Here is a 20817-nt window from a genome sequence, read left to right as displayed (position 1 = left end):
AGAAAACCATCTACAGCCCTGAAAATTAGTGCATGGGCTTGCAAAAATTCTTGAATTTTCAAGATAGGCCTACAAGTTAGTCCGAATGGTAATTTTTACTTCGTTAGCAATGCTTAGTAAACTGATAGTTTCTCTTGGTCCTCGATTGTTTTATCTATGTTTGTCTAAAACTCATCTGATTGAATATTAATGCTTTTCTGGTAGGCTATGTCCGAACTGTCGATGGAATTTCATCAGCCAGGCTGCATACCTAAACCAAGCGTCTTTTAACAGGACAGTTGATGAATACGTGGCTAACGATGTAAACCTCTACGTCGAGTTTGCAAATCCACCGAGGAAGCCAAACTCCACTTATAGGCTACATAGTAGAGTAAAAGCGGGCAACACCTGTTGACTATTGATTGGGGTTGACCAACACTGGTAAAGATCTGCAGGTCAAATTTTGGAACCGTGCATGAAACTGAAATCTTGTCCTCTTGCCAGCTATACACAATCCGCAATGTTGCACACTATAACAGCTTAATGCCGCGTCAGCTGACATAAGACTGAGGCATATGTATATTGATATCAATGGTAAAATAGGTCTGGGGTCAACAAGTACTTGTTGGCGCAACTCCCCGAAAAATTCTAAATCTTTAACGGCTCAAACATTTCGGAAGCATGGGCTATAATTTTTGGGAAAATGTTTTGTAATTTAATATTAATTCAATACTGCTATTGACAGTATAAACTTTTTTGTACAAAACTATGTGAAACTGATTGATTGATTGATTGACATTTATTACGTTGCGAGTATACACATATTCAGCAAAGTCAGATAAAACAAACGATAACGTAGAACGTATGGATACTGCAACGGGTGGCTGCAAAGTGACCTGGAAGGTCTTCTAGACTGATCACATCAAAGAGTGAATGATTGCATTTATTTGGGCCACGACCCTTCATTTTCTTACCTCTGGAGTAGGTAGGTTACTTTTGTCATTGCATCTCCATTTTCAGTAGGCGACTTTTTCCCCTTTTTGATTTCCCACCAAAAGTCAAATCACTAGTAGCGTGCATTCGTTCACTTCCAATTTTCCCATGCAAGGATAAAATATCGATAGCATGTTACTACTTCCATTTTTCAAACTTCTTTTTGCTTTCCATGCGAAAAAATTAATAGTCAAACTCAGAGGCGCCGGAACAATTTTTGACTGGGGGGGGGGGGGGGGGGGCAAAATAACAAAAAAGGACACTTTTGTTTAGTAAAAGGCCAATTTTTTTAAGTTTTAAGATAAGATATAGCGATAATGCTAATCTATCAGCTCACCATGTGGGCTATTGAGTAATGATAGCCTACAAGTGTCCGGTATACAAAGAAGGGCATCTTTCTATGTTATAATGATGTAACCTACTGTTAAGCTTTAAAGCAGCCTGCGGCCATGGCCGCTAAGTAGTGCTTGAATGACCGCCGGTGCTACCTCCTCAATCGGCCAAGTTTGGCCGCCGGTCTCTTCTAGCCAACTATTTAATTTCGCAATAGAATGATCGTGGATTAACTGTCGAAAATATGTAGTATCAAAGAGTGACGCAAAATTAGGTCAGCGCGTCATAATCGCCACTGTTGCATTGTGCGGGAATATTTGTTATTGATGGAATATATCCATCTGCGATCACCAGCTCTGTAAGTCTTGTTCGTAATTCCCGACGTTTATTTTAACAAAGTCTTATTCCGAAGTGCTAATTTACATCGGCTGGCAATATTGTGGTTTTTTTGTCGATTCGATGTTGTCGGACATTGAATCGTTGTTAAAAAGGAAAACTAGGTTAGTTGACATCCAAGGGGTTTGATCATAAGTTATTTTGCGAAAATTATGCTTCTTTTAGTAACGTCCTTCACATCATTGAAATACTTATTTTATTACCTTGCCGTCATCGTCAACACATGTCGAACGTTGTTTTTCGTTGCTAAAAAGAATTCTAAGGGAGTGGCGAACTTCTTTAAAATTAGCCACATTGGAGACACTCGTGCGAGTGTCGTTAGATGGTCCCGCAGTACTGGATTACAATCCCGATAAAGCAGTTACTGCGTGGTGCAACGATTCTATTGTAGGACGTCGCCCAGGCCTAGACTTCAATAACGCTAAGTGATCATTTTAGCATTGTTTCAAGTTTAATTTTATTTACTTGTGCTATCGTTATTTTATTTTGTATTTTGGCCTCCAAGCACGCAGATTTGGCCGCCGAGAAGGAGCTCCGGTAGGCCACGATGGCTGCCGAAAAAAAAACGATTTTTAAGGCCTGTAGCCTACTGTGTTGCAGTTGCAAAATTTTGTGCCGTAAATATTATTTTGAGGCAAAAATGAAAGATTATAAATAGGCTAAAAGCGAATAGCAGAAATTGTTATATTGCAAAATGTGCAGTAGCTTACATGGCTTTAAAAGGGCACCATTGCCCCTCCTGCCCCTCCATCTGCAGAAAAATTGAGGGCAGGGGGGCATCCGCTCCTCTTGTCCCCCCCCCCCCGCTTCCGGCGCCCTTGAGTCAAAGTTTTAATTGTTGTGTTCAAATGTCCAAATCCTGTGTATTACTCGTGGTCACACCAAACGAGAGTGTAATTATAGCTTATGGACATTGTTCTTATCAAAGATTCATGAATCCAAATCTTTCGGGCCTAGTATTTTACTGGCCAGGGCGTCAGCTGCTCGATAACATGACAGGCTCGTTCAGAATGACAGCTGGCGCTTGCATTGTAAATCGACTGAACCAAGAAAGTAAAAAAAGTATGGTAACTTGTCTGCAAGCAAGAAGAACAATTGAAGACCTGAGTTGAAGAAGTCCAAAATACGACCTTTGAGATAAGGTCAGTGAAACTTCTTTCAACGTTGTTTAATTTGAATACTGAAAAGTTTGGGTGTTCATCAGGACAATTATCGTTTCTAGCACTAGTTGCAACGTTCATCTGATGAAATTGAAATAGACAATGAAAAAGTTGAGGTCTGAAAAATAAAAAAGATCAGCAGATCTTACCTACCAGAAAAGTTTGAAAACGTTACCCTTGCACTGGAATCTTTGTATTTGGCCAGATTTAACAAACGAAATCCGAATTTACGTAAAAACTTGGAGTTACAAATTTTGGTTTAAATTTGAAGTGATGTATTGGATGCTGGTCTGAATGGCTAGCGTGGAAGCTACGCCGTTATGGTTAGCGAATCGCAACTGCTTGCTGTACTAGTGAGTGCTCAGCCTTGTGCTGATAACCGGGAAGAACGCCCCTTTCTTCACAATTTGAAGTTATGTTTTACATATATTTTTAAGACCACAGAAAGATATCAATAACTTATTTTTTAGAGGTTTGTATTGTGTTATCTTATCTTTCTACAAAGTCGGTTAGATTAATAAAATGGGATTGAGCAAAGTAAAAAGGAAATTTCGCAAAATGGGAGAAATATTGCATGTTTTGTCTCGATGTTTAGAGGGCAGGTAACCATGTGCCCCCCTGAACCAACTACTGAGTTACACTAACACATTTTGAAGCAAAATAAAAAATGTTTAATGATGCATTAGCTTACTATTATTATTAATTATTAAATTACTAATTATTAAATATATTATTAAATTATATAATATTAATTATTAAATAAATTTATTGCTGTGTGGATAAAGTTTCATTTCAACCGTAAAAAAATTTTACGAAAAATATTTAAAAGAATTAAAAAATACCGTTTTGTTTTCTTTCCTGGCTCCGACATTATTTCTTGACAATACGTCCGGTCTTGAACAACGCTTTTTAGTTAGATCAATGATAAACCAACAGACTTTTGAATTAAAACTGTGGTTACTGATAAGCCCACAGTGCTTAGACTAAAATAACTTATACGTTTATAGGATATTTTTTGAAATCAAATGAACTTTTGTCAATTTCAAGTAGGCCTAATACTACTTTTATAAAATCCCAGATGCTGTAGGACTAGCTTATTCTAAAAAATTTTATTAATTTGAAATAAAATAAAGGTTAGCCTATAGGCCTATGGGTTTATTTTTCTTTCCAAATGGTGAGGTAGTTCATTACTAGGCAGTTGATGAGTTATTACTGTAAAGTATATTCTTTAGTTGACCACGTCTCTTAAATTTAGTCAGTCAGTCAGTAGGCTACACATTTAATAGGTGCTCGAATCCCATGCCAAAACTCTTCATCAGACTTTTTGTATGCGTACTTTTATTCAATATTAGAACAGTGGTGACCTGTGAAATGGGCTAACTTAAAAAAATGGAGTGAACGTTTGTGTTTTGATTGTCATGTCAAAACGAGCAAAGCAACGAATCTGTAATTATACAATTGTCTTTTATTCCATATGTTCGTCTCAAAACGAATTATACAGTCCAATAGTCACATGACTGGCCGTAAAAAATTATAAATTTGAAACAACCTCTTTTAACCCATCCTTTAGTTAATTAGTTTTTTTTTTGAAGGTTGTTTTACTGCTAATCCTGAAGTCATTTGCAGTGTCGGTCACTTGACTTGATTGAAAGTGCACGGGCGTTTTCTTTTAGCCATACGTTTGGAGTTGGTCATTTCAGCATAAGAATATCGATTGCGACAGTCTTTCGTTTCCCTTGTCTCTTGTTTGCCCTGTCGTGGCAATATGGAGGGAAGAATCTAAGCTCTCATAGAAGCATGGAAAAATGTAGGTCTATGTTTAAGTTGTGTTTTTGCGCTATTAATGACTCAAATTTATAAAAGAAATAATGCGTGTCAAGTGAAAAGTGTGTAGCCTACATGTTAATGCTATTAGTCGTTTGATATCACTATCAGTACCAGGTTTGGTGACCGTGCCTAATCATATTCATCGATACATATCCATAAAAGATCTTGTACATGCACGGCTTAAACCATTACGGTTTTGCCTCCTTTTCCTTTTGTTGGTTTTATTCTATTTTATTTCTACAGTATCGTTTCTTTTGCGTTCCAACAAAGAAAAAATAAATTGAATTGAAAGAACATCACAATCTGCAATCCATAGCCACAAAAAGCTGTTTAAAAAATATTGTTATGAATGTAGTCACTTTGGAACGAAATAACGTTTGGTGCTGTTTCCTAACCTCTTCCATGTGATATTTTGTTTTGATGTGTTTATAAACAATGCTTCTCTGACAATAGTTTCAACATTCACCTGATGAATAAGAATTTAAAGACGAAAAATACTTTTCTTTCTTATTGCAATGACATTTTGCATACCAAGGCAATGTGCACCTTCAAAGCGAATAACGTACAAAAGAAAGCTCAGAAGTGATGCTATACGGGGTGAACAAAAAGGAAACAACAGAACGAAACAATGCCCTGGAAGCAAAAACGAAAACACGAGATCTCGTAAACAGGGAAGAGATTATACAGTAGAAGTAGACCTTATGTAGCCTATCATTGTTTAAATCAGTGGTCTTCAACCAGGGTTCCGCCAGTATGTCTAGGGGTTCCGCAAGTTTACATTCAAATCCGAGAGTCCATTTTATTATTATATGCATATTGTTTAAATATAATCAAATATTGAATATTGTTGGTTGTTGGTTGAAAAGGAATATCCTGCAATTGCTCAGAAAGCGCTGCAACTTCTTATGCTGTTTTCAATCTCCTACTTGTGTGAGTTTGGATTTTCAGCTCTGACAACAATCAAGCACAAGAGGCGAGCACAATTGCTGTCTGTGGAAGATGAACTTCGTGTGTGTCTGTTAAACACACGACCCAATATTAAAGACTTGTGCATGAAACACCAGGCTCAAGTTTCTCATTGAATTTTTTATGAGAATAAATGTCATTTTTTACAGTTTGAATTTTTATTGTAGCCTACATAAATAAATCTGAATATGAGTAGCCTACTATAATTTAATTTTATTAATCAAACGATTTTTTTTGCATAAGGTAATTACATTATGGAACAGGGGTTCCTCGAGCTTGTGGAATGTTTCATTGGGTTCCGTTCCACCAGAAAGGTTGAAAACCACTGGTTTAAATAGTAGGCTATTTAAATGAAAACTCTGCTTTGTTGGGAAAAATAATAATTATTTCTTTGCTTTGTTTCGATTCTAGTTTACCTAAATAATTTATAACTCAAACCAAAGTGGTTTTAAAAACCCTTTGCATCCACTGACCATCATTAAAATTGCACTGCAATACAAAGTAAAGCAGAAACCACTTTAAAGTGTTTCCATTCACATAACTTCACCACAAATAAGAGGCTATTTTTTGCAGGTACGTTTTGTTTTGACCTGCATTTTGCTGCTTATTTCAATTTGGTTTTATTTAAAGCTGACTGTGCCTGAAAGTTTTTGAAACAACTGAAAAAGCATCTCACCTCCATCCGAAAACTGGTCCATTGAAGTCCGAAGCATTGAAAGCAATGGCGTCATCAACAAAAAATGTTGTATTGTACTTTGAAAATACTATATTAGATTCTACATCTCTGTTCCAACATCAAATCAACCGTTTTTGTATTTTTGTTGAATCAATGTAAAAAACGGTTGATTTGTTGTCTGGGATAATATTAGCATTCTGCCACGCCACAATCACACACATAAAGGGGCCCTCGCCTCCTGGTACCAAAATAAAGCAACATCTCGAAAACTCTTGTGTCAGAGCCTATTTGAATGGTTCTAAATTGTCCACCCCTTGCAATGCACCATCTGCGTATCTCCTGGCTACGTAAAAAACGAACGTTGTAAAATCTATTTTTTCTCTTCTTTCTCTTGCTTTAATAAATTGCAGCAGGAGAGCAGAGAATCCTCCTCTATTTCTCACTAGGGAATTAAAACAAATGAACAGTCGTCAGAAAGCAGAAAAAAAAAAGTTCTTATTGCTGGACATACAATTCCAGATGGTCTGAAGTCCTATAAAAGCCAGTCAATAATCCTTGCGGACAACAGATGCCAATTGCTTTGCAGCAGCGAAGAATGGGAGTGGTCAACCAGTAAGCGGAAATCATCTTTATCGGAAAGCAGTCCTCGAACAATGAAAGGTAAGATGTTTTTTATTTTACTTTTCATCAGTTACTCATTCTGGAAGATTTGTTTTATCTAATAGCCCCTTTGGTTTTACCGAGAACCTGGTTTCAGTAATCTCAATTTATTTACAAAAGAAATTGCCGAAGTCACGTATGGTTTTAAGCCACAAAAGTAATATTAATAAATTCTAGTGTCACTTTTTTCTTCAAAGGCTTAATTTTGCAAAAGCGGAATCCCTGTTAATCAATAAAGGTATAGCAAGTTAACCAATCACATTTTATCAAGGATTTCTGCATAATTGATAACTTTACCGAAATGTCACACACGTTTCATTTTATGGTAACCTACAGGATCTAGCCTACCACGTACAGCCTGGCGTCTGTGGTACCAGTTGCTCATAGCAACAATGAATTATTTATTCATTTACTGCATTGACGTCACGCACAAGAGCAAGTAATATTATTTTGAAAAGAAACGTATTTTAATGCAAATGCTGGGATCATACTATTGCCAAAACTTTAAGTCTTTTTGGGGCGTTTCAAAATTCATTAGTTTGTACGATCAAACTGAGCTTCAGTAGCCTAGTCAGAACAAGGTTATCTAATTCAGGTCTTTTTGCTTTTATAAAAATCGAAAACGTATAATATGCATTTTATGTAGCTTAGATCGAAGTATGCCAAAATTTCAAAAAGGCTAACACTACTTTTTGCAGGGAAATTGACGAAAAAGTAATTTAAAAAAGGCAACCTAGATCGCTGTGCACAAAGCACAACACACGGAGAGTCAACGAAAGCTGGGACACGGTATGTAGGCTACGTTTATTTGTAAATTTGTTATGTTACATTACGGTTTTATTTATTGTCGCCGCTACAAATTCTAAGGTTTTTCAGAGATATTGCTTATTTTTAATTCCATGTTAGATTTACGATGTTATCCTATTATTACTCTTGCTGCGTTATGCTATAAGGAAGACAACCGTTAATAAAGGAACACAATCGTTAGTTAATAAAGTCTTCGATTTGACCTGACCTGGAATCGATCTCCAATCTACCGTCAACAGAGTCGAAAGCGATAACCACTCGGCCACTGAGCTGGTGCTTTGGTATGTTAAAATGGCGTCTACCTAGATAGAAAGATGAATTGTTCAACAACGATTAAGCACGCCATTGTTAGCGTCAGTATATCACTCATATCAGCTGCTGTCTGTCAAAGATTTTTTCAAGATAAAAATATTTAAAACTTTAAAACAATTTTTAGTTGACAAAATAATAATGTAAAATTGAATTGACGTTTTATAGATGTATATTCGATGTCAAGTAATTGCCCATCCTACGCCACTTTGCTATATCATTTTGACTTGCAATGTCATTGGCTATTTTGCAAGAACATTTTGTTTAGTCCTATGCCAATTGCAAAATCAACTTTCAGTAATTTCAGTAGTTAAAGCAACATATCTTCAAATTACCGTTTTTTAACTTTTTGCAAGGACATGTCATCTACAAATACGACGATTGTAAAGTAAATCTTCTGTGTGTTTTGTAGTTAGGGCAGTATACCAAAAACAAGTCTGCAAAAAGGTTCCAAACTTATTGTTACAAAAGTAGACAATTTTTGGTGAATTCTTATATCGTTTCCTTAAAAATTCACACTAAAAAGTAAATGTTTTTCTTTCATTATTAAAACTGCAATATTTTCCAAGTATGTTTTTTTCTATAATAGAATTAATGTAGAAAGTCCATTTTGCGCGTCACGTGCTGTTTAGTGTCTGTCCCATTAGTCATATTTAAGCGGATTACACTTCGCGTGTATTACAAAATTAGTCAGTGATTTCAAAGAATCTAAAAGACAATGCGTTTTGAACTGTCGGTCATTACTTTGTGCGGACTATTGACCATAAGTCAATGAGACGCACGCAAGGAATTAAGTGTATTGGCCAGACTGTGGCAGGTGCCGGTTAGCAGTGAGTAATGCATTGAGCATCTGACCAACGGCGAAGATCAAGTCATTTTCTACCCGTCTGCCAGCTATTCCAGTTCGTAAATTAGTTATTCTTTACATTGATTCAACGTTTGCAGACGTTAAATCAATGTAAAAAAGGGCTGATTTGCTGACTAGAGTAAGTGAACAGAAGGTACGATGCGTCATCGTAAAGTAGATACTGACGCCTGTTCCAGCAGCTTGAAATGGAAGGAATTGATTTGAACTATACTGACAATGTGTTTCTCGGCAGTCAAGTGTAGCAAGAATTCAGCGATAACACGTGTTTTGCCTATGCGGCTGAGCTCATTAGTATCGCACCACTTGTTTGAACTTTTATTTACATCAGTAGCGATAAAACGAGAATAACCACTGACGCAAATTAAAATAAGCCAGATCGTGAAGACCTTGAATAACCGGCCTATCGCGCCCCGCGTATGCGAGGCGCGGCGTGAGGGGTCGGGCGACTTTGCGCCCGGAAGCGGTTGGTCCACCAGCTAAGGACGCGGGGCCAGGGCTGGGGAGATGTGGTGCCTGTGAGGAGAGAATTGGTGGCCGAAATTCCGATTGATGAGGTCGCGTCCCGAAAATTTAGAAAGTCGGGACGGACCAGAGAGACGGGTACGAACCGGCCTTTTGGGGTGGGGGTGCGTCTTCCGGCAGGCTGCTTGGGTCTGCCGGGGAGAACGGCTTACACCCGCGGGAAGATAGCCCACGGAGAGCGTTCTCTCGCGTCTCTCTCTCGCAGTCATCCTACAGACACTCACCTGGGTTTTAATTCCTAGGAGCTCCAGGCGGCTGCTTTTATGAGCGGCCGGAGCTAGAAACTAAAGAAAACAACTAAACCAAGTAGTCAGGTAATGCTAACGCCAGAAAGATCTCCTTTTCGACTACACTGACAATGTTATTTACATTTCGAATGTACAGTATATGGCCAAAATTAAATGCTCTTTTGGATATAGCCTACTAACAAGCCTGCTGTGGTATTGCCGTAGAAAATTTACGCACTACTCATAATTAGCTAACGTCTAACGATAGCTAAACATTGAACAACATTTAAAATTTGAGATTGCTATCAAAGCTACTTGTTGTGGCCATAATATCCATCTATTGTCCTTTCCAACAAATTGTCATACTGTAAAAATACTTGTACGTTTTTACTAGTGCGTAAACCTCTTGGAGTATGTTATTTCCCTCGGAATAAAACCGCATCTTTTAATCTTAATTCTCTCAATTTGATTCACTTGTTCAAGTGAATTCACTTCCAAGTAATTCACAGCCTTTTTTAATTACTTGGAAGTCCCTCTCTTAAATCATAATGCCTTTCCGGAGGGTTGAGCTATGTCATCCATTTTTCTTTCCGTTCCTTTGTATAGCCAGGGTTCATTCAAACGAGCCATCGAGGAAGGCGAAAGTCTAAAATTTCATAAAAAGTACCGGTATATTCTTTATGAATAAAAGTATTTCTTAGACCTAGCGTTAAGTTATATTTCACTTTGAACCTTTCATAACTTTTAAAAAGTGATGTTATTCGTTTTGTGTTTAAGCATGTTGAGCGATTGAAAATTTTTCTTTAGATTACGCCATGCAATGCGCAAACTGAATTGCAACTGCGAATGGTGCAAGGAAGGGTAGGTACATTTTTTTTTGTAAAGCGCTGCCATTACTATGAATGACTTCATACAACCTTCTTTATGAAAAAAAATATTGCTATTTTTTTAGGCAACTTCTAGTTGAACACACAATCCTTATGAAGCAAGAACTGCGTAGGCTAAATAAATTATTTAAAACAACCAACAGATGTTTCTAGGCAGTTTATGCAATATACAGTGCGACCTTTTAGATAAGCAGCCTTTTGCTTGCGAGTTAAGCCTTTTGCATGCGAACAACAATTTTGGACATTTAGCGTGTAGTGGTTGAAAAGGCACGAAGCGTACCGGTTGACATCAGCAGCATTTAGTGTGTGACCTTGTTTTTCCATCAGCTGTAATAAGGCACGCGGTGAATGCTATTGAAGTATAGCCAAAGTCAATTCTTAAACAACATTACTTGAGGTAAAATAAAAAGTCTTTTGTGTTAATAAAATCGTTATACCGCGAAGATATAAAGGGTTATTTATCCCATGATATTAATTTGATTAGTGTTTGCACTGAGCCTTGTTGTACACAGAAATAAGGCACGCTGTGAATGCTTCTTAAGTTGAATTTCTCTCATCCAACACAGCAAAGTCATAGCTTCCTGGAAAGAAAATATGTCATTAAAGTCCTGCCATTACTGCACAAACGGCGCTTTATCAAGCTATTGTGCCCATACAGAAAATGGAATAAGGAACAAACTTGGCTACAATAACTTTTTCTTTCCTTAAAACTACGTAATGAATGTGGAAATTTTTATCCTTGACTGGAAAATACATCTTTGGAAGTTTTATCTTGTCTGTTCCATGTGGCCTGCTTGTAGACGTTTTGAACCGCTGACGCAAGTTTGGTCACCGAGACTGACATAATTAAATCGTCGTTTGTTGAAGTGATGTTGTTAGTAAATTATTCTTTCCACTATGAGCCGCTGGAGAGTTATTGTTGACCTACGTTTGCCAAAAGGGCACACCCCGAGAATGAAGCAATTGCTTCTTGATCTCTTCTGAAGTTTCTTCTTCTTGCTTATGAGATTGCTGTCTCGATTTGTTGTCATTCGCTTGATTGCAAGAATCAATTACCAGGGCTTACCACTAGGAGGTTGACAACTTGAGCCCCTTCTGAAGTTTAAAGCCTAAACACACAGGGCAGCAAAAAGCCTTTTCTAAACTCCTCAATTGGGCCTTTGCAAATTTTTCGTAATGAAGGGCATTTCTATAACAACAAACTTTTACTTATAACATTCATCCTGGAATTTTGCAAATTAGTGTTAACTGATTTTCATAAATATTTGTTAAAAGATATTTCACTATAGTGGATCTAAAAATGATAGTTAGCCTATTGCATGTCGAAAAAATGTTTTTTTAAATTTTGATTAGTTTTTTTTTAGTCCCATGTTACTTTTAAGATGTTGTAAAATAGATTCTGGAATGCAATTTTAGTGGAGAGGTGATTTTTTTAAATTATAGACAAATAAAACCTAACAACCAGACGGCATTTAACATAATAAAATTAAAATAAACTAAAAATTACAAACGTTTTCGGCCATAGGCCTACTCATGTTAGCCATTTTCAAGTAACCAACTGACTGATGTTCTTTATAAATTGAAATTACAGATCTGATCTACCTACACAAAAATCAAAAAAATACACCTACAAGAATGAAACGGCAAGGCGGAGGAGAGGCAAAATCATATGACGCTTAATTCGCTAGGAAAACACACAAATCAATGACGCAAAATTACGTGAAGATGTTTAGCAGATAGGATGCGCCTGCGGCAAACAACTACCGTACCTATACTGAGGCGAGGATTGCAAGATTTTATGGGTAAAGCCTCATGGATCTTAATATCAAATTCGGTGAAGAATTTACGTACAATTCTAAAAGATTCCAGGGATGGTTTATTATTTGAACAAGTTTGGCAATCGAGTATATGATCTTTAATGGCACTTTTTCTGTTGAGAGCAGCAGTTAAATCCAAATGCTCCCTTACTCTTGTGGCAAAATGTTGCGTGGACATACTAATATATGTAGCCTACAGTCCGCATCACGCGAACAAGTACACGACATTTGAACACAGAAAGAAGGGAGTTTTAGATTTAAGCTGAAAATAATAACCAACTTAAAATGTTTTATACATGGAATACAGGTAATATCACTGTTCAACTTCAATTCAATAAAATTAGACATATTCTTTACCAATGAAAGGGACAGTGAGAAAGTTTTTTAATTTGCTTTCACGTTCCTCCGTCTGAGAGTCAGAACTTGAATCCAAAAACCTCTTTAATAAAAAACCACGAAGACTAGTTGTTAGCATTAAAATAAGAACGTAGGATTGATTTCATGATTAAAACGATCAGAATTGGAGCAAATGTCCGGTGCTCGCTTAAGCAGGAAACTTATTCCCCAATAACAGAAACGTTGCAGTAAGTATCCGAGCGTGCAAGACAGCAAACCGTTTAGACGTCATCCCTTATATCAATTGTCTTAAAATTCATCACCTTATATCATCACCTTATGTCTATAAACCAGTGTCATCTTTTTTATAATGCTCCAGTCTCATCAAACCCAAGCATTCAAAAATGAACAAAGGAAAGGAATAAAATGTCTCATGAGACTAGTTTAACAACAATTAAGTAACTTCAATCATCACTATATCTCTATGTATTAATCAATCAATTGTTTCGAATTATCTTACGCTGCCTTCGCCTTGTAACGCTGTTCTTGCCCGCTCGGATCAACCTCGCTCTGCTTTCAACGCATTGATCAACACGATCCCCTGATCAACTCGATGCAGCCTCAAAATTCCCACCCCAATTTTCTACTTTGTCCTGGTAATGTAGCCTATCAGTGCCTCTGGTTTCGATCGCTAGCCTCCCCGACCCAGCTGGGCGAACCTGCCTCAACGTCTGGCCAGTGCACATCCGTGCTCGCCGAATCAAAGCTTACTCTTCTCCAGTGAGTATGTATTACATTCCCACCTATATTTTTTGCTTCTATTGATTAATCGAGCCTCTGCTCCACATTTTTATTGAATTTCGTCTGCCACGAGAGCCAAATTATCCTTAAATAGTTGACTCTCTTCCTCGTGGTAGACCCCAATTTTATCCGCTCTGCCTACTGGCAGACCGGGTATAAGAGTCAAGTACCTGCGCCGAGGTCGCGTGAAGGAGACGTGGGCGCCGCCCGGCGGTCAATTACTGCCGGTTCCAGCGTCCACACGCGACGGGTCGCCCGGCCCGTCGCAGGCCATTCTTCTGGGCTATGCAGAAAGAGCCTGTCTCCCTGGCCCGCTCCGCCATTCTAAATTTGCGAACGGGTCATGTAACGTTTTCGATCCACACTCTCCCTCCACAGGTATCTCGTCTCCCCAGCCTGGCCCCCGCGACCTAAGCTGGTACCCGGTGGACTTACCCCTCCGGGTGCATCGTCACCCCTAAATCACGCCGCTCCCCGCCGCCGCGGGATGTGGCAGGCCGGTTTCCTAAAGTCTTTGACCTGGCTATGTTTGTTTGTGCTCTCTCGCCGTGTCAATCCTTTGTACCCGTGCGCTGTTGATACAAATAAAACAGTTGAACACTTTAGAGTTGAAATTCAAAAGGAGGTTAGTATTGGTTGGTTTTCGCCAAACCCAAGTATCAAATGCTATTAATTTTGATTTCGACATCGACAAAGGGGAAGGTCTAATTAGCTTTTTCTATTGTAAAGGTTATATTGGGATGTTGCGAGTTAAGTATGTTAAGAAGCTGCGTACAAGAATTCTCATTATCGAATATAGCAAAAATGTTGCCAACGTAACCCTACAATTTTGGATGACAATTCACATATTTTTTCTTTTTTTTTTGTTTAATTCACATCAGTTTTAGCAAAGGTTTTATTCTCCACATGCGCCAGAAAGAAATGGGCTAGAGTTGGACCAAGAGGCTAGCCCATTGCCACACCGTCAATTTGTTTATAAAATTTTCTTTTTTAAAGAAACATACCTTCGTGGCCATATGCAAGAGTTTAATAGAAATGTCTTTGTTGATGGGTGGATGGTTGGGTTGGTCTTGTGAGAAAATACAATTGGCGATAATGTCTATAGTTTCATTTAAGGAACATTGGTGAAAAATGACTTTAAATCGAAACTCACCATTAATTTATAAGAATAACTATATAAGAATAACTCATAACTATAACTTACTTCAAATCAGACTATATGTCTGGTATATTTTTTCATTGCAATTTTGTAGATCTCAAATCTCAAACTCTCAACACACGAGCCATAAAAATTTCTTATCGTCTTAAATAGTAGTAACAGTGTCCTATGGTTGGCACATCTCAAGTATTGTCTGTAATTTGGTCCAGCCAGTTGTTAGATGCAGTACCACACTCGTGTACAGTTTCAAAGCCATCTGGGATTTTAGTTAATGGGCATTGGGCATGTTAGAACCAGGTGGTCACTGGTCAGTGCCCTGTTTCTCTGCTTCACAATGTGGGCATTCAAATGTCTCAAATAATATTGATTTCCAGTAGCCTATTTCATACTGCGGGTATCACTTTCTTCTGAAACACTTTCACCCACAGCTTAGTGGACTGGCTTGTGCAGAAAATGTCAGCTATCGAAAGTCGCAACTCGGGTTCTAGAACTTCCATGTACTTCAGCTGCATGTGAAAGAAGCTTCTCAGCTCACGCTAATGTAAATTTAAAAAAAAAGAAACAGACTCACACATGAGCATGCTGAAAAACTCGTAACTTATTTGTAAGCTAGAACCTCAAACTGACGGAGTTGGTTATTTCCACCAGTGACAAAGGTACTTTTGACCAGCACTCCACACCTTTTCCAGTACAACGTCAAGAGGTTGTTCCAGTTGATGTGCATTAGCCAACAACCAGCAGAAGAAGCCCTTTAAAATCCAATCAAACATGCAGCAGTGATAGCGACAGCTCTGATATTGAGTCAGAGTCAGACTCCTTCACATCTTCTCACATTCCTTATGCAAACACAACAGATTATTCATTTGAGGACTCTGATCTTGCATAACTACTTCGTAGCAAGCAAATACTACCACATCAGATTCTTGTTAGTTTCATTAAATTTGTTCTTGTTCCCAAATAAAATAAGTTTTCATCTTTGATGTTTGTTTTGTATCTTTATCCTGCATTGCGGGAATATGGGTAAAACTTTATACTTGTCAGGAAAAGTATTATGAAGCATTTATTCACTATGTGAACACGGAGCAGTGCTGAAAAACTCCACTTTAAAGGGAAAAATTGTTCATTCAGGGTTGGTAGTTACTAGCAATAGTCAATATGGGTGGTGGGCATTTGAAAGGAACATTAACCTAAACCTTTTCTGACAAATGCACTTACTTTTGACAGCTAAAAATATTAGTGATCAGGGCCGGATTTAGCCTAAGCGCTGCCCTAGGCAGATACAAAAAGTGCCGCCCCCCCAAAAAATTTTTTCGATGATGCGCTACGTCTTATATTTTCAATTCCTTACAATAAAGTTATTTGCACTGTTTATTTGAATACATCAATGAATCTCATTGTATAATGAACTAATTGTTTAAAATCGCTTCCGGCGGGCTTTTTCTCTTGCAGACAAACCCTAGTCCTCCATACTAAGCGAGACAGATAAACAAAAGAAGCGCTAAGCAGCACATGTTGTTGAAAACCAATCAAGCGTGAAGTACTCTAGGGACGACGACTTGCCGCACTGTTTATAAATGTGTGTGATGTGATGACATATTTATTAATTCCTATATATTTGTTGTGAATTATTATATTCACGTACACTAAGCTTATTATCAATGTAATATATTCGTATATTTTGCCGCCCCCAATAATTTGCCGCCCTAGGCAACTGCCTACTCTGCCTACTGCTAAATCCGGCCCTGTCAGTGATAAGATCTCTTGCATTATGTCACAATCACAAATGATCTGCAAGAAGCATCAATGACAAAGCGTTTAAGACCTTACAATACAAGAAAGGAATACTTCTGTTTCATCATTTGTAAGCTATACATCGTTGCTAAGCTATCAGTTAAAAAACATGTTTAAACAAGCTATTGGCAATAGCTTGCATTAGTAAATTACCACAAACAAGGTAATGTGTGTTCTGAATACTGCCATCTTGTTTTTGGCAAAATTGCGTCAACCCATTGAGTGTGTACAAGAATAACCAGTACCGGTATACTAACATCGTAGGCTAACTTCCATAAAGGGCACTTCCATAAAGGAAAAAGAAATTAACTCATCTACATTATGTCATGCATCAAATTGCATTAATTTAATGTTTGTCAGGTCAACTACCACAAACATGCCTGAGAATGAAAAAAGTGAAACAATGTAGGTAGGACTATGCTAAAAACATATGCTGCCAAGCACAAACACTTAGGAATTTCAGCACACCAATAAAGCCATTTTTTACTAGTTTAATGTTTTTCAAGAGCACTATAATGAAACTAAGCTGCAAATTGTAAAAAATTTGCAACTTTTCCAGAAATATATGAAAACAAACAAAGAATGCATGTTTTTTTGCCCAAGTTTTAAAAAAAAAAAAAACACAAACGGTTCGTTTTTTTTGCATTTATATCTCTAATGGCGAGCCACAGCTTTGCGACCACTGTTTTAGAATATAGCCTACACTTTGAGGAGTTTGGAGAGAAGTACTTTTCAACTTTAACGCTTTCGTATTGTCATCTATGTGTTACAAGAATTCAATTCAAGAATTAATTGATAAAAGTAATAAAAAATGTTTTTATGTGTTGTCACTAAACTATTAATCTATACCAAGATAACCAATCAGTCGTTTTCTACTACCTTGATTCAAAGTTTCCAGACGTTGAATCAATGCAAAAAGCGATTGATTTGCTGTCTGAGTAAGCACGACTTGAGAAATGTACTAGATTCGCACAAGTTAACGAAGTCTTTTTTGAAATATTTTCACAGATGTTCCATGAATGATTGCAGCAACTCAAAGATGCTCTTCATCTACTGCAGGGGTCACCAAACTACGGCCCGCGGGCCGGAACCGGCCCGCGAACTGATTTCATCCGGCTCGCCACGTGCTGCGGAAATTACAGCTGCACTACAACTGTTAAGGAAAAAAGTTACCAAACTTTTTGTAAAGGACTGACGTTGCTGTTGAGCTACACGCAACCTGCTAATGATTTTTCCATATTGTTTCTTACGACATCACAAACTTTGTTGTTCAAAATTACATCTTTTCCATGTAATTTGGAAAGATGTAATGTTTTTTTCAAGAGCACGATGCCCTGTAGTGTATCAGAGCAGGGGATAACTTTTCCATCAACCTTTCGATTTTCATCACAACTTTGCTATTCCACCGATGACTTTGTTATTTATTGTGCTCAATTCAAGTCAATGGAGATTCAAAATAGTTGTATATCTTTTCGCAATTTGCATCCGGCCCGCAGATGTTAATCTCGCAGCAATCCGACCCTCAGAGAAAAAAGTTTGGTAACCCCTGTCCCCTGGTCTACTGTTCTATTTTCACCGATAAAATTAGCAAAATGTTACTTCAGTAGGCTACATCGATAACTTTCTCTTTATGGGAACAGGAACATGCGTTACCATGGCAATCATTTGCTTCATATTGCAGTCAACTAACTGTGCTTTTTCACGAATGCAAAAGAATAAAAGTACAAATTATAAAAAGTTTAAAAAAAAGGTTGCAACAACGTTTATCCTCCTTGTTTACAATAAGGTGTGTCTGATTGCAATCCAGGATAAAACATGTTATTATTTTTATGCGCTATATATTTGCAAAATAAATCTTAAAACTTTTGATAACCCACCAAGGTCGATCAACATAGCAACTGTCTTTTTGTCTTGTTTTTTTTTTTGGGTTTTGTTTATTTCTTTACTCATATAAATTGTTTAAAAAAAATAATTCATTAGTCTACTTTTTTTCTCTTTTTTCTAAATTTATAAAAGAATTTATTAAGGTGTTGCGACCATACCATATTTTAAACTGATTGTCCTGCTTTCATGCTTTGGCATCATGCACGCTGTAACGTCCGCGTTTTGTCGCTTCTACCTTTTTATGGACCCCTGCCATGTTTGTCATATATTGTTTTTTTTCGTTGTGATGGTCAGAAATAAAAACAAATTGAACTGAACTGAATTACAACGCAATGTTTTTCAAAGAGCTCTGGAATATTGAAAAGTGGGTTGTGCTTTACTTCGGTCACAAGCACGTTTTAACGTTCACGCTTTGTCGCTTCTATCTTTTTCTCAACCTTTGCTATGTTGACGTGTATTGTTTTTGATGTGATGGTCAGAAAATAAAAAGAACTGAATTGAACTGAATACCAATCGGCTAACAAAATCATGCACAGTAACCTAACCTACTTTGATTTCATAGCAGATAGACCAGAAGTGTATTCTGTATACTGTAGGAGCCGGTTTTATTTTTTAAGCAGTAATTTTGTCATTTAGAAAGAATATGCTGTTCTTTTCATGACATGGGATAGGAAAGGTGAAGTGTTATAAGCTACGTAGAAGGCTATAAAACATCTAAATTGTGGTTTATGTTTTGCGTTTGAATTGAAGTCGAATTGGAGTTTGAAGTCATTTGTCCCAAAATATTTTGGGCAAGAGTTTAATTGGAGTCATCGACTTCGGAGTTGAACAGGAGTCCAAAAAGCCTGACTCCGTAAACCTCTGACATAGACCCATTGCGCGTGCCTATATTATGTGAAACACCATGCAGAAAACATCCATCTTTGCATTATTTGAAAAGCGGTTCGAATTCGATTGAACCTTTGCATATCGGAGCTACCGTCCAACGCTGTTTTAGCCAAGAAGTTCTATTGCTGTTTCATTACTAAGATCCCCGCCCGAGAACCAGCTGGGCCATGGCCTCTCTAGACTTGCCTCATCAAGGCGTAACCGTTTGCTCACTGATGGTGTTGGACGCTATGGCGCAGTCATGTTGCGCTGGGGCTTGACAGAGAGTGCTGCTTGTGAGTGTGGTGAAATGCAGACAGCAGCCCACATTATCAAGGATTGCCGGCTATACAGACCACCTCATGGCATGGAAGGCCTAGTTTCTATCAATGACGACACCAGGCAGTGGCTAACCAACGGATGCCGTGACATATAGCGACAACACGAGAGAAGAAGAAGACTAAAGCAAATAGTAATTTTTAATCGTAATTCACAGTCATAGACAAGTAGGCCACTCGACTGGACTACAAGTAGGTCTAAAGAGAGGATGCAATCGATAAATTTGCCAAAAACGATATGACATTTGAACAACACTGTAGACCACACAGAGATGGGCAAGATCAACAGTGTTGGTGACCTTAAAGATTAAGATCACATTTTATGTTACTTAAAAATTTGCAGTTTTTGATCAATGAGGTTGCAAAAAAATTACTAGCAAGCAACCTGGTTAAAAGAAATTGATATTGCCAACTTTTGCTTTCAGCTTCTCACGCACTGGCTTAAGAATTGCAGTAAATTAGTGACTGTTGCTATTTCATCTCTTTAAAGAAATACTTCTTTAAAGTAACCAGAGTTATTCTTTTGCATTTAAAAAAAGGCTTTATTCAAAGGTCTTTACAGCCCATACCACATAAAGGACAAAGTGAATGTAAAGTGCAAAGCTTCTGTTAGCCAGAGCACGCGGTAGCCAGTTGCATGGTGGCCCTATTTGCAATAATGATATACAGTAGTGTTGACAGGGGATACTTTTTGGATCTGTGATTCTTTTAGGGGCCTTGAAACACGAAAAAACCACAACATATTTTTTTGATACAGTGCGTTTTTCTTATAAATGTCTTGATTTGGACTCAAGGATTTCATTGGTTACAGGGCCTACAATATTCTCTTAACGGCCTTGATGATAAAAATGTTTTTATGCTGAGTTGATGGCTAGGGGCGCCGGAAGCGGGGGGGGGGGGGGCAGGGGGGGCGATTGCCCCCCCCCCTGCCCTCAAAATTTTTCTGGATGGGGCAAGGGAGGCAATGGTGCCCTTTTAGGGTCATGTGAGCTACTACACATTTTTCAATATAACAACTTCTGCTATTCGCTTTTAGCTTAATTACAATCTTTCATTTTTGCCTCAAAATAATATTCACACACAAAATTCTGTATCACAGTAGGTTACATGATGCCCTTTCGACTTTCGTGCTATTGTTCTTTATATACCGGTATGTAGTTCTTGTATCATTACTCGATAATGAGTTATTGTGTAGGTCACATACATAATTTATT

At 37.8% G+C, this 20817-nt stretch overlaps 1 long non-coding RNA gene across 1 annotated transcript; it reads left to right on the top strand.

The window, feature by feature from the left end:
- The first annotated feature begins 7739 nt into the window (after window positions 1–7739).
- Window positions 7740–18845, top strand: LOC145785969 (uncharacterized). The gene is made up of 3 exons (XR_014291227.1): window positions 7740–7779; window positions 10531–10584; window positions 17523–18845. It is a non-coding gene; the product is annotated as an uncharacterized LOC145785969 (long non-coding RNA).
- The last annotated feature ends 1972 nt before the right edge of the window (window positions 18846–20817 follow it).

Source organism: Aplidium turbinatum, chromosome 16 (assembly GCF_918807975.1).
Source record: "Aplidium turbinatum chromosome 16, kaAplTurb1.1, whole genome shotgun sequence".
NCBI lineage: Eukaryota > Metazoa > Chordata > Ascidiacea > Aplousobranchia > Polyclinidae > Aplidium > Aplidium turbinatum.
The sequence above is the reverse complement of the archived record's forward strand: the minus strand, read 5'-3'. Positions and strand labels throughout refer to the sequence as shown.